The sequence below is a fragment of the Oncorhynchus kisutch genome, linkage group LG25 (assembly GCF_002021735.2).
Source record: "Oncorhynchus kisutch isolate 150728-3 linkage group LG25, Okis_V2, whole genome shotgun sequence".
In the NCBI taxonomy this organism is placed as follows: domain Eukaryota; kingdom Metazoa; phylum Chordata; class Actinopteri; order Salmoniformes; family Salmonidae; genus Oncorhynchus; species Oncorhynchus kisutch.
Window position 1 is genome coordinate 36,082,056 of NC_034198.2, and position 17,500 is coordinate 36,099,555.

Sequence of the window (17,500 nt, forward strand, 5' to 3'; positions counted from 1 at the left end):
TCTCTCTCTCTCTCTCTCTCTCTCTCTCTCTCCCTCTCCCTCGCTCTCTCCCTCTCTCTCTCTCCCTCTCTCCCTCTCTCCCCCCTCCCTCTCCCTCTCTCTCTCTCTCTCTCTCTCTCTCTCTCTCTCTCTCTCTCTCCTCTCTCTCTCCCTCTCTCTCCCTCTCTCTCCCTCTCTCTCTCTCTCTCTCTCTCTCCCTCTCTCCCCCTCCCCTCTCCCTCCCTCTCCCTCTCTCTCCATCAGCAGAGGAAAACAATGTATCTGTTTGAATGCAGGGAGTTTGGATGCCCGTTGAAAGTATTCACACAAAACAAGGCCTATGGCTCTCCACCTCAGCTCACCACATGCTGAGCTTCACTACATGACCAAAAGTATGTGGACACCTGCTTATTGGCATCTCATTCCAAAATCATGGCATTTTCTGGGAAGGACTTCCACTAGGTGTTGGAACATTGCTTTGGGTACATGCTTCCATTCATGAGGCGCAGCGGTCTAAGGCACTGCATCTCAGGCGGCGCACAATTGGCCACAAAAAAAGCCACAAGAGCATTAGTGAGGACTGGCACAGATGTTGGGCTCGCAGTCGGCGTTCCAATTCCTCCCAAAAGTGTTTGATGGGGTTGAGGTCAGGGCTCTGTGCAGGCCAGTCAAGTTCTTCCAAACCGACCTCGACAAATCATTTCTGTATGGATCTCGCTTTATATACGGGGGCATTGTCATCCTGAAACAGAAGCGTAATTTATCACTCCAGAGAATGCATTTCCACTGCTCCAGAGTCCAATGGCGGCGAGCTTTACACCACTCCAGCCAATGCTTGGCATTGCGCATGGTTATCTTGTGTGTGGCTGCTCAGCCATGGAAACCCATTTCATGAAGCTCCCGATGAACAGTTCTTGTGCTGACGTTGCTTCCAGAGGCAGTTTGGAACTCGGTAGTGAGTGTTGAAACCCGAGGACAGATGTATTACGGGCTTCAGCACTCTGTTCTGTGAGCTTGTGTGGCCATAGAAATTTGCGGCTGAGCCGTTGTTGCTCCTACAGTAGATTTCCACTACACAATAACAGCACTTACAGTTGACCGGGGCAGAAATGTTACAAACTGCCTTGTGGGAAAGGTGGCATCCTATGATGGTGCCATGTAGAAAGTCACTGAGCTCTTCAGTAAGACCATTCTACTGACAATGTTTGTCTATGGAGATTAGATTGCTGTGTGCTCGATTTTATACACCTGTCAGGAACGGGTGTGGCTGATATTGCCGAATCCACTAATTTGAAGGGGTATCCACATACTTGTGAATATAAAGTGTGTGTGTGTGTGTGTGTGTATGTGTGTGTGTGTGTGTGTGCGAGTGTGCGTGTGTGTGTGTGTTGTGCTTTCCCCATCTGTAGAGCTGTAGAGAACATCATCATCACAACCAGACAACCAACCCAGGCTTCCCCCCTGCTGTCTGTCACCACCGGAACACTGCACAGTCTGTCAGCCTGTTTGTCTGCCTGCCTGCCAGTCTGTCGATCTGTCTGTCTGTCTGTCTGTCTGTCTGCCTGCCTGCCAGTCTGTCGATCTGTCTGTCTGTCTGTCGATCTGTCTGTCTGTCTGTCAGCCTGTCTGTCTGCCTGTTTGTCTGCATGCCTGCCTGCCAGTCTGTCGATCTGTCTGTCTGTCTGTCTGTCTGTCTGTCTGTCTGTCTGTCTCGTTTGTCTGTCTGGTTTGTCTGTAAGTCTGTCCATCCACAGGGAGGAGACCCACCCTCTCACACAGACTAACACACCTACATACAGTGCATTCGAGCCTTATTCTAAAATTAATTAAATTATTTATTTTTCTCAACAATCTACACACAATACCCATAAAACAGGTTTTTCCATTTTTGGCAAATTTGGAAACGAAATACCTTATTGACAAGTATTCAGACCCTTTGCTGTGAGTCTCGGAATTGAACTCAGTTGCATCCTGTTTCCATTGATCATCCTTGAGATGTTTCTACAACTTGATTGGAGTCCACCTGTGGCAAATTCAAATGATTGGACATGATTTGGAAAGGCACACACCTGTCTATATAAGGTCCCACAGTTGACAGTGCATGTCAGAATAAAAACTAAGCCGTGAGGTTGAAGGAATTGTCCATAGAGTTCCGAGACAGGATTGTGTCGAGGCACAGATCTGGGGTAGGGTACCAAAACATTTCTGCAGCATTGAAGGTCCCCAAGAACACAGTAACCTCCATCATTCTTAAATGGAGGATGTTTGGAACCACCACGACTCTTCCTAGAGCTGGCCACCGGCCAAAATGAGCAATTGGGGTAGAAGGGCCACTCTGACAGAGCTCCAGAGTTCCTCTGTGGAGATGGGAGAACATTCCAGAAGGGGAACCATCTCTGCAGCACTCCACCAATCAGGCCTTTATGGTAGAGTGGCCAGACGGAAGCCACTCCTCAGTAAAAGGCATAAGAGAGCCCGCTTGGAGTTTGCCAAAAGGCACCTAAAGGACCCTCAGACCATGAGAAACAAGATTTTCTGGTCTGATGAAACCAAGATTGAAGTCTTTGGCCTGAATGACAAGTGTCACATCTGGAGGAAACCTGGCACCAGCCCTACAGTGAAGCATGGTGGTGGCAGCATCATGCTGTGGGGATGTTTTTCAGTGGTAGGGACTGAGAGACTAGTCAGGATCGAGGCAAAGATGAACTGAGTAAAGTAGAGAGATATCTGTATAATTTATCTATATGGGCCAAATAATGATGATCAGCACTTCTTTGAAACTATATATAATAATCTATTTAGCTCATGAGCAACAAATGTATCTATTATTATGGTAGGAGATTATAATACGGTTTTAAGTACCTCAAAGGATCGTAAAGGAAATAATTCGACAAACTATCACCCTCAAGCACTTAAGGAGATCACAAATATCAGGGATACATTAGAACTAGTGGATATATGGAGGCTGAAAACCCCTGACCTAGTGAGATATACACGGAGGAGTCTTTATAAAGCTACTGTAGCCGTCTTGATTACTTCCTGGTCTCGTTCTTGCTGGCATCAAAAGTTTAAAAAAATATTAGCAGGAGACAGAATGTGATCGGACCACCATCTAATTGGCCTCCATATATCTCTAAATTTAATCAAAGCCTATTGGTACAGCAGATCCCCTTTTTGTATGGGACACTTTTAAATGTGCTTTTAGAGGCACAACATAGGTTATTTATTCAAGAACGAACAAGTGTAAACTATTTAAAAAATAAAGCAATTTGGATGAAAAATGCTACCAAAAAGAACGTACAGAAACTCGTTACAAATGGAGTCACTATGATTCACCAAAGGATATTTTGAAAAGAGGAAGCAAAATATTTGAAGCATATGTTTTATTCTCAGTCTCCTTCATCTCCTCTGAATTATGTTAACTATAAAGATTTCTTTCCTCATAAAAAAATATGAATAATGTAAAAATAAACTGAAAGTGAAGGCCAATTTACGGAATAGGACATTTTTGAGGCAATTAAATATTTTCAGTGTGGAAAAACACCAGAGCTTGATGGTATACCAGAAGAGGGATATCAGACCTTTTTTTGATGTACTCAAAGATCCATTATTAGCATGTTTTAAACACTCCTATAAAAACGGTAGACTTTCAGAAGGTCTGATTTCATTACTACTAAAACAGGACCCAGGTGGTATGTATAAAGATGCAGTCTATTTTAAAAACTGGAGGCCTCTAGCACTTCAATGTAGCGCTGCAAACATCCTGGCGAAATGCACATAGAATTAAAAAGGTTTTACCAGATATTATTCATCCTGATCAAACAGGTTTTTACACGGATGCACCTGCATTGCTTGCTGTTTGGGGTTTTAGGCTGGGTTTCTGTACAGCACTTTGAGATATCAGCTGATGTACGAAGGGCTATATAAATAAATTTGATTTGATTTGATTTGATGACAATTACTTGAAACAATTGAACATTATGAAACATCAAAGATACCAGGCCTGGTCTTCATAGCAGATTCTGAAACGGTGTTGGATAAAGTACGACTAAAATGTATATATAATTACCTGGATTACTTTAATGTAGCTGCCTACTCCAGACGACTAAAATGTATATATAATTGCCTGGATTACTTTAATGTAGCTGCCTACTCCAGACGACTAAAATGTATATGTAATTGCCTGGATTACTTTAATGTAGCTGCCTACTCCAGATGACTAAAATGTATATATAATTACCTGGATTACTTTAATGTAGCTGCCTACTCCAGACGACTAAAATGTATATATAATTACCTGGATTACTTTAATGTAGCTGCCTACTCCAGACGACTAAAATGTATATATAATTACCTGGATTACTTTAATGTAGCTGCCTACTCCAGACGACTAAAATGTATATATAATTACCTGGATTACTTTAATGTAGCTGCCTACTCCAGACGACTAAAATGTATATATAATTACCTGGATTACTTTAATGTAGCTGCCTACTCCAGACGACTAAAATGTATATATAATTACCTGGATTACTTTAATGTAGCTGCCTACTCCAGACGACTAAAATGTATATATAATTACCTGGATTACTTTAATGTAGCTGCCTACTCCAGACGACTAAAATGTATATATAATTACCTGGATTACTTTAATGTAGCTGCCTACTCCAGATGACTAAAATGTATATATAATTACCTGGATTACTTTAATGTAGCTGCCTACTCCAGATGACTAAAATGTATATATAATTACCTGGATTACTTTAATGTAGCTGCCTACTCCAGACGACTAAAATGTATATATAATTACCTGGATTACTTTAATGTAGCTGCCTACTCCAGACGACTAAATGTATATATAATTACCTGGATTACTTTAATGTAGCTGCCTACTCCAGACGACTAAAATGTATATATAATTACATGGATTACTTTAATGTAGCTGCCTACTCCAGACGACTAAAATGTATATATAATTACATGGATTACTTTAATGTAGCTGCCTACTCCAGACGACTTATTTTTTTAAACAAATGAGCAAAAAAACCATTTTATTTGGAATGCTAAGCCAGACAAAATTAAATGTGCCTATTTATATAATGAATATAGGTTTGGAGGGCAAAAATGATGAAATATTAAAGCTTTAAACCTCTCACTAAAAGCTTCACTCATCCATAAGTTATACTTAAACCCCAAATGCTTCTCCAGTGAAATAAGAAAGGCTCATCCATTGTTCAAAAATTTATTTTTTTGCCTTCATACAGATTACAACTTCTCATTTCCAACTAATCGAATATTAAATGTTGTTTAAAGTATCACCTTTTCTTAAACAAGCCATACAAATATGGTTACAATTTAAGTTTTTATCCTCCTGAAAAGATAGAACAAATATTACAACAAATGTTATGGTTAAACTTAAATATACTGACTCTTGAAACTAACAAAAGGAGCTATTTGGACATAAGTGATGGACATTATTGAACAAAACAAACATTTATTGTGGAACTGGGATTCCTGGGAGTGAATTCTGATGAAGATCATCAAAAGTAAGTGAATATTTATAATGCTATTTCTGACTTCTGTTGACTCCAACATGACGCATATCTGTTTGGCTTGATTTGTCTGAGCGCCGTACTCAGATTATTGCATGGTGTGCAATAAAGTTTTCTTGAAATCTGACACAGCAGTTGCATTAAGGCAGTAGGGTAGCCTAGTGGTTAGAGCGTTGGACTAGTAACTGGAAGGTTGCAAGTTCAAACCCCCCAGCTGACAAGGTACAAATATGTCGTTCTTCCCCTGAACAGGCAGTTAACCCACCGTTCCTAGGCTGTCATTGAAAATAAGAATTTGTTCTAAACTGACTTGCCTAGTTAAATAAAGGTAAAATATAAATAAAAGGAGAAGTGGATCTAAAATTCCACGTATAACACTTGTATCTTTTATCAATAAGTATTTCTGTAAATTGTGGCTCTCTGCAAAAACACCTCATGTATTGTGTAACATGAAGTCCTTTGAGTGTCATCTGATGAAGATCATCAAAGGTTAGTGAATAAATTGATCTATATTTCTGCTTTTTGTGACTCCTCTCTTTGGCTGGAAAAATGGCTGTGTTTTTCTGTGACTTGGTGCAGACCTAACATAATAGTTTGGTGTGCTTTCGTAAAGCCCTTTTGAAATCGGACACTGTGGCTGGATTTACAACAAGTGTATCTTTAAAATGGTGTAAAATACATGTATGTTTGAGGAATTTTAATTATGGGATTTCTGTTGTTTTGAATTTGTCGCCCTGCAGTTTCACTGGCTGTTGACAGGTGGGACGCTACCGTCCCACGTACCCTAGAGAGGTTAATGATATTATGAATATAAACGGTGGAGTTATGTCATGTGCTGCTATCAAAAAATTAATTAATTTCAGCATTACCACAAAAAATGGAGGATGCAAGTGGACAAGGGAGAAAGTAGGGAACTTGTTTGCCAAATATTAAAGATACAAATTGTCTGAAAAGGAATTGTCATAAATAGAAAAATATACCCGTTTCATTTGAGGACAAAAATGTTAACAGCTGCGCCATACATGGTGCAAAATAAATGGGAAGAGAGTTTCGATGGGACAGTGTTTATGAACTGGTACAAAAAACAACACTTGATTCAACACTTAGAGTTTTTCAATATGAATTATTATTAAAGATTATTGCAACCAACAGAATACTATATATACGGGGCATACAACAATCTCTGTAGATTTTGTTGTGAAGAGACAGAATCACTAGATCATTTATTCTTGTCACGCCCTGGACTTAGTTATCTTTGTTTTCTTTATTATCTTGGTTAGGTCAGGGTGTGACATGAGGGATTTATGTGTTTTGTCTTGTCTAGGTTTTTTTGTATGTTTATGGGGCTGGGACCTTTCTAGGTAGTTTGTATGTCTATGGTTGCCTAGATTGGTTCTCAATTAGAGGCAGCTGTCTATCGGGGTTGTCTTCTGTCTTTGTGTCATTGCACCAGATAGGACTGTTTCGGTTTTCACATTTGTTGTTTTGTATTTTGTAGTGTTCTGTTGTATGGTCTTTATTAAACATGTTGAACTCTGACCACGCTGCATTTTGGTCCTCCTCTACTTCAACAGAAGAAAACCGTTACAATTCTGGTATTGTCTCTATGTAGCTTCTGGTTCTTCTCTATGTTGTTTCTGGTCACAGGTTCACGAATGGTTAAAAAATCAATATATTCACTTAAAATTAACCTTACAAATAGCAGTGTTGTACAGATATTGGAAATCCATAGTCAGTCAATAAATAATATAATAATAATATAATTTAATAAAAGTACAAAGAGATCCTTGCCGAAAACCTGCTCCAGAGCTCTCAGGACCTCAGACTCTGGCGAATGTTCACCTTCCAACAGGACAATGACCCTAAGCACACAGCCAAGACAACGCAGGAGTGGCTTCGGGACAAGTCTCTGAATGTCCATGAGTGACCCAGCCAGAGCTCGGTAGGGTCTCTGGAGAGACCCAAAAATAGCTGGGCAGCAACGCTCCTCATTCAACCTGACAGAGCTTGAGAGAAGAATCGGAGAAACTCATTCAATGCTTGTAGCGTCATACCCCAAAAGACTCTAGGTTGTAATCGCTGCCAAAGGTGCTTCAATAAAGTACTGAGTAAAGGGTCTGAATATTGTGTGTAGATTTATGAGAGGAAAAAGCTATTTAACTCATTTTAGAACAAGACCCTAATGTAGCAAAATGTGGAAAAAGTAGAGGTCTGAATACACTACAACTCCAAACTCTCTCTGTTACGTAACTCCACATTCTCTCTCCGACTGTAAAACTGAATGGCCAAATATCTGTAAAGTGACTAATGAAACACTGACACAAGTCTCTGTCTCTCTAGGCTTCTTCTAGTCTCTCTCCCTTTCTATTTCCATTTCTCTCTCAATTCAACTCTCTTTGTCTCTTTCACTCTGTCTCTGTTAATTTCAATTTAAGGGGCTTTATTGGCATTGGAAACATATTAAATAAATAAAATAAAAAATCAATTTCAAATGTCATATTATGTATATATACAGTGTTGTAACGATGTGCAAATAGTTAAAGTACAAAAGGGGAAAATGTGGGTTGTATTTACAATGGTGTTTGTTTTTCACTGGTCGCCCTTTTCTTGAGGCAACAGGTCACACATCTAGCAGTTGTGACGGCACACTGTGGTATTTTCTGGATTTTGTTGTTGTTTGTGTACATAGATTTTATAATGTCATATATTTTTGCCCCAATACCATCAATTTGTATAGCAGACCCTCATGCCAAATTGAGTCAAATGCTTTTTTTGAAATCAACAAAGCTTGAGATTACTTTGCCTTTGTTTTGGTTTGTTTGTTTGTCAATTAGGGTGTGCAGGGTGAATACGGGGTCTGTCGTATGGTAATTTGGTAAAAAGCCAATTTGACATTTGCCTAGTACATTGTCAATGACAATGCAGAGGATTTTCCCAAGGTTGCTGTTGACGCATATCCCACGGTAGTTATGGGGGTCAAATTTGACTGAAGACTGTGTCATTAGCCTGTTAGGGAGCAGTTCTCTCTCTCTCTCTCTCTCTCTCTCTCTCTCTGTCTCTCTCTATGTCTCTCTCTCTCTCTTTATCTCTCTTTCTCTCTCTAAATTCAACTTCAATAAGGGCTTTTTTCTCTCTCTCTCTTTCTCTCTCTTTCTCTTCTTTCTCTCTAAGTTCAATTTCAATAAGGGCTTTTTTTTCTCTCTCTCTCTCTCTCTCTCTCTCTCTCTCTCTCTCTCTCTCTCTCTCTCTCTCTCTTTCTCTCTCTTCCTTTCTCTTTCTCTCTCTAAATTCAATTTCAATAAGGGCTTTTTTCTCTCTCTAGTCAGAGTGTATGCTGGGAGTGAGTCGGGAAGCAGGAGCGATTGTGTTCCAAAGGCACGTTGTGTTAGCTAATCCAAGTCTGTCATTTTAAAAGCTAATTGATCATTAGAAAACCCTTTTGCAACTATGTTAACACAGCTGAAAACTGTTGTTCTGATTAAAGAACCAATAAAACTCAAAAATACCTGACAGTTCAAAAGTTTGGGGTCACTTAGAAATGTCCTTTTTTTTTAACGAAAAGCAACAGGTTTTTACCATTAAAATACATCAGATTGATCAGAAATACAGTGTAGACATTGTTAATGCTGTAAATGACTATTGTAGCTGGCAATGGCTGATTTTTAATGGAAGATCTACATAGGTGTACAGAGGCCCATTATCAGCAACCATAACATAATGTGTATATATATTGATTAGTTGAGTTGTTTTAAGTTTATATTGTCTCACTATCACTAAGCACGTATAGGGGTGGTGGGATCATTGAGGTTGGTTCTCTCGAGGGCGTAACCCGCGGGAGGGACTGATTGTAATGGTCACTCGTGGAGCTGTAGAGTTTGAAAGGGTGAAGATTCCCACTGAGGCAGGGTGTTCTGTGGAAGAATGTAGCTTAGCAGCTGGCGCTATCATTGGGTATGATGGCATTAAATCAGCCTCAAGGATGAATAGCGCTGTAGTGATATTCCTAGACTCCATTGAAAAGGTGAACATGATAGTTGAGAGCTGTGTTGTGTTTTGGGAGACACAGACGTCAGTAATCCTGCTTATGAATCCGGCGAAAAAAGTTGTACTTTGTTAGAGATGAAGTGTTGGAGCGAGAGTTATCACCATTAGAGATGAAGTGTTGGAGCGAGAGTTATTACCATTTGTTAGAGATGAAGTGTTGGAGCGAGAGTCATCACCATTTGTTAGAGATGAAGTGTTGGAGCGAGAGTTATCACCATTTGTTAGAGATGAAGTGTTGGAGCAAGAGTCATCACCATTTGTTAGAGATGAAGTGTTGGAGCGAGAGTTATCACCATTAGAGATGAAGTGTTGGAGCGAGAGTTATCACCATTAGAGATGAAGTGTTGGAGCGAGAGTTATCACCATTTGTTAGAGATGAAGTGTTGGAGCGAGAGTTCTCACCATTTGTTAAAGATGAAGTGTTGGAGCGAGAGTCATCACCATTTGTTAGAGATGAAGTGTTGGAGCGAGAGTTATCTCCATTTGTCAGAGATGAAGTGTTGGAGCGAGAGTTATCTCGTCAGGGACAACTTGTATCTACAATAAATAAGGTTATTTTTGGATGCAAATCTCCTTTGCTGAAACATGTCGTGTCCGCATAGGAGACAAGAGCACATGATTTTAAAGTAGGATACTGACCAACTGAATTTAGAGTTCAGTTTCAAAATTGAGGGGTTTGATTATGTGTTCTACGCTTCTACTGAATCAATGAAATGCTTTGGTTGTGGAAGAGAGAGGCATTTGGGAGCAGCTCTCTAGCGCTGGTGCAGCTGAAACACCACTGAGAAGAACAGGTTAAGGGTTCAGGAGATGGGAAGAACAGGTTAAGGGTTCAGGAGATGGGAAGAACAGGTTAAGGGTTCAGGAGATGGGAAGACCAGGTTAAGGGTTCAGGAGATGGGAAGAACAGGTTAAGGGTTCAGGAGATGGGAGAAGGTGGGCAGATGTGGTGGGAAAAATAGGAAAGGAGAGCAATGTGGTTACGGGGACAGTTGTTGTAGAGCAGGAAAAGAGGGGGGGGGACAGTCGTTGTAGAGCAGGGAAAAGAGGGGGGGGGACAGCCGTTGTAGAGCAGGGAAAAGAGGGGGGGCAGTCGTTGTAGAGCAGGGAAAAGAGGGGGGGGGACAGTCGTTGTAGAGCAGGGAAAAGAGGGGGGGGACAGTCGTTGTAGAGCAGGGAAAAGAGGGGGGGGGGACAGTCGTTGTAGAGCAGGGAAAAGAGGGGGGGTAACAGTCGTTGTAGAGCAGGGAAAAGAGGGGGGGGACAGTCGATGTAGAGCAGGGAAAAGAGGGGGGGGGGCAGTCGTTGTAGGGCAGGGAAAAGAGGGGGGGGGACAGTTGTTGTAGAGCAGGGAAAAGAGGGGGGGGGGACAGTCGTTGTAGGGCAGGGAAAAGAGGGGGGGGGGGCAGTCTTTGTAGAGCAGGGAAAAGAGGGGGGGGGGACAGTCGTTGTAGAGCAGGGAAAAGAGGGGGGGGGGACAGTCGATGTAGGGCAGGGAAAAGAGGGGGGGGACAGTCGTTGTAGAGCAGGGAAAAGAGGGGGGGACAGTCGTTGTAGAGCAGGGAAAAGAGGGGGGGGGGCAGTCGTTGTAGAGCAGGGAAAAGAGGGGGGGGGACAGTCGTTGTAGAGCAGGGAAAAGAGGGGGGGGACAGTCGTTGTAGAGCAGGGAAAAGAGGGGGGGGGGACAGTCGATGTAGAGCAGGGAAAAGAGGGGGGGGGGGGACAGTCGTTGTAGGGCAGGGAAAAGAGGGGGGGGGACAGTTGTTGTAGAGCAGGGAAAAGAGGGGGGGGAACAGTCGTTGTAGGGCAGGGAAAAGAGGGGGGGGGACAGTCGTTGTAGAGCAGGGAAAAGAGGGGGGGGGGACAGTCGTTGTAGAGCAGGGAAAAGAGGGGGGGGACAGTTGTTGTAGAGCAGGGAAAAGAGGGGGGGGACAGTCGTTGTAGAGCAGGGAAAAGGGGGGGGGGACAGTTGTTGTAGAGCAGGGAAAAGAGGGGGGGGGGACAGTTGTTGTAGAGCAGGGAAAAGAGGGGGGGGGGACAGTCGGGGATGAGGGGGTGCTGGAGAAAAATATGGGAGTTCAAGAGGAGAGTGAAACAATGGAAAATGAAGCTGCTGTTTTCAAAGTGCAGAGGCATAAAATGAAGAATATAAGGGGTGGTGAAGGTTCTAATTCCAAGAGGAAGGTAGAGATTGATAAATCAGTTGAGGATAAACAGGTTGTAGTGAAGTTTTCCTCTGGGGATGATGCGATAGTGAGGCAGATAATCCTTCACAACAAAATAGGTACATCAATTTCTGAATTTGACAAAAGGGAAGAAACATATGCAGTATTATAATGTAACAGATTTTTTTCCAGAATATGAATTGTTTATTGAATCAAAGTTTCTGATGTGAAAAACAACGGTGGGTGGTTTGACAAGCCCAGAAATTGCTAGACTAAAGAAAGTGTGGTAAATTCTAAAGGAAATGAAAGAGTTCAGTCACAGTTTTAACTCTGTATAGAGAGGTGTTTTCTGCTTCTTACTCCGTACTTTTTTTCAGCCATGAGCAGTTTTAAGTTTTAAGAGAGCCGTAGTGTATGAGTTAATAAAGGGAAAGGGAAGTGACATCAGTTTTAAGAGAGCCGTAGTGTATGAGTTAATAAAGGGAAAGGGAAGTGACATCAGTTTTCTACAAGAAACAGGGGTCATAAAAACTCAAAAAGTAGGGGTGTGGCCATCCTGTTCTCAAAAGGTTTTTGCCTTTGTCATATGAGGTTGAAGAGGTAGTTGAGGGGAGGTAATAAAAAATTAGTGTGAGGTCCAAAAACACCACTATGTGTTTAATAAATGTATATGCCCCTTTAGTGGCAGTTGAGAGGGAATGTTTTTTAGAGACATTATCAAATACCATTGAGAAATGTAACACTGAGGATAATTTATTTCTTGCTGGGGGATTTTAACTGCACAGTCAGTGATTTAGATAGAAATCACAAAGAACCTCATAAAGCCTCAAAGCCATTTTTTTAAACGCCTTATTGTAACACATGAACTATGTGATATTTGGCGGAGTCAAAATGGAGGCACGAGACAGTACACATGGGCCAATGTGAAAGAGAACACCATCTCACCATCTCTTATTGTTTTGAGCATCAATCTCAGGTCTGTAAGTCAAGTGTGATAACCCCGGTGGGATTTTCAGATCATAGTTTAATAACGATGTGCACACCCTACAAGTGCACACTGACATTTTAATACAACTTTACTGAGTGATGATCACTTCAGGAAATGTTGTAGTTTGTTCTGGGAGAGGTGGAGAGGTGGAGAGGTTGCTGGGAGAGATGGAGAGGTGGAGAGATGGAGAGGTGGAGAGGTTTCTGGGAGAGGTGGAGAGGTTTCTGGGAGAGGTGGAGAGATGGAGAGGTTTCTGGGAGAGGTGGAGAGGTTTCTGGGAGATGTGGAGAGTTTTCTGGGAGAGGTGGAGAGGTTTCTGGGATAGGTGGAGAGGTTTATGGGAGATGTGGAGAGGTTTCTGGGAGAGGTGGAGAGGTTTCTGGGAGAGGTGGAGAGGTGGAGAGGTGGAGAGGTTTATGGGAGATGTGGAGAGGTTTCTGGGAGAGGTGGAGAGTATTCTGCGAGAGGTGGAGAGGTTTCTGGGAGAGGTGGAGAGGTTTATGGGAGAGGTGGAGAGGTTTCTGGGCGAGGCGGATAGGTTTCTGGGAGAGGTGGAGAGGTTTCTGGGCGAGGTGGAAGGATTTCTGGGCGAGGTGGAGAGATTTCTGAGAGAGGTGGAGAGGTTTCTGGTAGAGGTGGAGAGGTTTATGGGAGATGTGGAGAGCTTCCTGGGAGAAGTGGAGGGGTTTCTGGGAGAGGTGGAGAGGTTTCTGGGAGAGGTGGAGAGATGTATGGGAGAGGTGGAGAGGTTTCTGGTAGAAGTGGAGAGGTTTATGGGAGATGTGGAGAGATTTCTGGGAGAAGGTGAGGGGTTTCTGGGAGAGGTGGAGAGGTTTCTGGGAGAGGTGGAGAGGTGGAGAGGTTTATGGGAGAGGTGGAGAGGTGGGGAGGTTTATGGGAGAGGTGGAGAGGTTTATGGGAGAGGTGGAGAGGTGGAGAGGTTTCTGGGAGAGGTGGAGAGGTTTATGGGAGAGGTGGAGAGGTTTCTGGGAGAGGTGGCAATCTCCTCCCATGTCCATGAGTCCGGAGATCGCTGCTCCCCGATACCACGCTGCTTGGTCCTTGGTTGGTGGGTGATTCTGTAACAATCGTCGTTGGAATGAGACCAAAGCGCAGCGTGGAAATTGTTCATATTTAATGTTCATAAAAAAAACTCTAACATAATGACAAACGGGGAAAACGAAAGCGCACCGTTCTGTCAGGGAAACAACCTAAACAGGAAACAATCACCCACCACTAAAATGGGGGAAAACAGGCTACCTAAGTATGATTCTCAATCCGAGACAACGAACGACACCTGCCTCTGATTGAGAACCATACTAGGCCAAACACATAGAAAAAAGAACATAGACTACCCACCCCAACTCACACCCTGACCAACCTAAAACAAAGACATAACAAAGGAACTAAGGTCAGAACGTGACATTTTGAGGCTTTTGGTTTCAGCTCTGATTATACTGCCATGATCATATATGTTGACATTGAAAGTGTATTGAAGGTTAGCGATGGCTTGAATGCTCCTTAGAAAGTGTGTAAAGTAGGCAGGACAGGCCTCCCGGGTGGCGCAGTGGTTAAGGGCGCAGTGACACCAGAGACTCTGGGTTCGTGCCCAGGCTCTGTTGCAACCGGGAGGTCCGTGGGGCGACGCACAATTGGCCCAGTGAAATCCGGGTTAGGGAGGGCTTGGCTGGTAGGGATATCCTTGACTCATCGCGCACCAGCGACTCCTGTGGCAGGCCGGGCGCAGTGCCCACTAACCATGGTTGCCAGGTGCACAGTGTTTCCTCCGACACATTGGTACAGCTGGCTTCCGGGTTGGATGCGCGCTGTGTTAAGAAGCAGAGAGGCTTGGTTGGGTTGTGTATCGGAGGACGCATGACTTTCAACCTTCGTCTCTCCCGAGCCCGTACGGGAGTTGTAGCGATGAGACAAGATAGTAGCTACTATAACAATTGGATACCACGAAATTGGGGAGAAAAAGGGGTAAAATAAAAAATAAATAAAAAATAATAATAATAATGATATCACAGATGTCTTAAAAAAATTATAATAATAATAAAAAATTTGACAGGGGTGTTCATTGTCCGGAATGTTGTATGCCATTGCAATACAGCCACTACTAATTATCATTAGAAGTCGCATTAAGGGGGTGTACCTTTCCGAGGATATTCCTCCTATTCATCTCTCAGCCTATGCTGATGTAGTTATTTTGGTGAAAAATGAAGCGGAGGTGGATAGTTTGAGTCTCATGGTTGATCGGATTAACAATGTGGTTGCCTCTGCACTGTGGCATCGGTTGTCCTGTTCCGAGCCACCATCTGGCCTTCTGGCCAAGATAGAGGGAATTATTCTAGATTTTTTGGGGGGATAAATATCATTGAGTTCCACAAAGTGTTTTGTATTTGTCAAAAGAGGAGGGGGGACAAGGTCTTGTACATTTTGCTAGTAGGGCTGCTGCTTTCCGGTTTCAGTTTATTCAAAGGATGCTTTATGGGCCGAAAAATTAGGTGTGGGGAGGGGTGGCAGGTCAGGTAATACAGCAGGTACGGGAATTAGATTTAAAGAAGGCTTTATTTTTCGTTGATAGTAGCCAGATTTCTAGGGGTGGAGTACCTCTGTTTTACAGAGGCCTTCTTGGGTTTGGAGTATAATGAAGGTATCCAGACACACTAAGGCTGAGTCAGTGCATTGGCTGCTGGAGGAACCTCTGGTGTTTGGGGCAAGACTGGATTGTACAACTGAAGCTGTTCCACATATCACCAAGATGCTGCTGGAGGAACCTCTGGTGTTTGGGGCAAGACTGGACTGTACAACTGAAGCTGTTCCACATATCACCAAGATGCTGCTGGAGGAACCTCTGGTGTTTGGGGCAAGACTGGACTGTACAACTGAAGCTGTTCCACATATCACCAAGATGCTGCTGGAGGAACCTCTGGTGTTTGGGGCAAGACTGGACTGTACAACTGAAGCCTGTTCCACATATCACCAAGATGCTGCTGGAGGAACCTCTGGTGTTTGGGGCAAGACTGGACTGTACAACTGAAGCCTGTTCCACATATCACCAAGATGCTGCTGGAGGAACCTCTGGTGTTTGGGGCAAGACTGGACTGTACAACTGAAGCTGTTCCACATATCACCAAGATGCTGCTGGAGGAACCTCTGGTGTTTGGGGCAAGACTGGACTGTACAACTGAAGCCTGTTCCACATATCACCAAGATGCTGCTGGAGGAACCTCTGGTGTTTGGGGCAAGACTGGACTGTACAACTGAAGCTGTTCCACATATCACCAAGATGCTGCTGGAGGAACCTCTGGTGTTTGGGGCAAGACTGGACTGTACAACTGAAGCTGTTCCACATTTCTCCAAAATGCTGATGAGGGGCAAAATCAACACCCTAAAGGAAGTTAATGGACATGGCTGGGCCCACATTAATGGATGGAGGACGGGTGGCTGAACATTTGGGGGTGAGGTCTGAAAGGATCATCGGACAACTGCTGGGAAATTGTAGGAAGGCTCTGTCAACAGAAGAGTGGATTATGCTCAAGAGTTACAAGAAAAGGCACCTGATGAAGACGCCTAATTTCCCAGACTAAGGATTATACCCGATATCCCAGAGTCAGACAGACTAAGGATTATACCCGATATCCCAGAGTCAGACAGACTAAGGATTAAACTCGATATCCCAGAGTCAGACAGACTAAGGATGATACCCGATATCCCAGAGTCAGACAGACTAAGGATTAAACCCGATATCCGAGAGTCAGACAGACTAAGGATTATACCCGATATCCCAGAGTCAGACAGACTAAGGATTATACCTGATATCCCAGAGTCAGACAGACTAAGGATTAAACTCGATATCCCAGAGTCAGACAGACTAAGGATTAAACTCGATATCCCAGAGTCAGACAGACTAAGGATTAAACTCGATATCTCAGAGTCAGACAGACTAAGGATTAAACTCGATATCCCAGAGTCAGACAGACTAAGGATTAAACTCGATATCCCAGAGTCAGACAGAAGGCTTCATTACTAGATTTGAGAGGGTTGGAAGCAGTGGGTTTGGATGAGGTGAATGTGAAGGAGTTATATAGGGGGTGTGTCAAGGTTTTTACATAAAGATAAATTGAAAAATAGAAAAGACACTCCTTGAAGGGTAAAACTGGGTCTTGATGACAAGGTAAAGCCAGCATGGAGAGCACTGTACAGGCCACCGTTACTAAAGGGGACTGGTGATATGTAATGGGGGGTGTTGATGACAAGGTTAAGCCAGCATGGAGAACACTGTACAGGGGACTGGTGATATGTAATGGGGGGTGTTGATGACAAGGTACAGCCAGCATGGAGAACACTGTACAGGGGACTGGTGATATGTAATGGGGGGTTTTACATGGCATCATTGAAGTTAATGTATCTGTATCTGTTGTTAATTCAGACGTCGGAGATGGATGTCCTTTATGTCGTATCAGATAAACAATGTTTCACTGTTAATGGAGAGAGTGTGCTAGGATAAAACCTCTGTTTGAAATGTTACAGTCTGTGTGTACAGCTGTAGGGGGAGATTTTCAATAACACTGTTTTCATATGCTGGTTTCAATACAGTAAGCAAAGGAAAAGAAAACGTCAAATTTACATATTATTTTGGGACAAACTAAGATGTCAAGTTTTTCTGAATTGGAAAAATAAGAGAGACAAGGGATATGGATGTGTTTTTAAAGGATTCGTTTAAAGTGAGAATGAAAGTGGATTTTGAGTTGTGAAAGATCTCCCAT

The 17,500-nt window shown here is 43.0% G+C and overlaps 1 protein-coding gene across 1 annotated transcript in view; it reads right to left on the reverse strand.

Moving 5' to 3' along the window:
* LOC109883146 (RNA binding protein fox-1 homolog 1) overlaps positions 1-17,500 on the reverse strand; it is a 718,311-nt gene that overhangs the window by 1,286 nt on the left and 699,525 nt on the right. The window lies entirely within an intron of this gene.